The sequence below is a fragment of the Theobroma cacao genome, chromosome 2, assembly GCF_000208745.1.
Source record: "Theobroma cacao cultivar B97-61/B2 chromosome 2, Criollo_cocoa_genome_V2, whole genome shotgun sequence".
In the NCBI taxonomy this organism is placed as follows: Eukaryota; Viridiplantae; Streptophyta; class Magnoliopsida; order Malvales; family Malvaceae; genus Theobroma; species Theobroma cacao.
This window is the reverse complement of record NC_030851.1, coordinates 13,582,573-13,582,811: the sequence shown is the minus strand read 5'-3', so window position 1 is coordinate 13,582,811 and position 239 is coordinate 13,582,573.

Here is a 239-nt window from a genome sequence, read left to right as displayed (position 1 = left end):
AAGAAAGATTGCTTAATGGATAAGTATTACACATGTACCAATGGAAACATGCCATGTGTCAAGCTTGGATTATTCTAGAATTTTCTTGTAAAATCTATTTAAAACTCTTTTAGTCTCACACATATAGCCGGCCAAAGCATAAGGTGAAGAGGAAAGGAAAGAACACAAACCCTAGGTGGGAAAATTGAAGAAAAAGTGTGGGATTTCAAGGAATTAAGCTAATAAAGGTAAGATTTGTG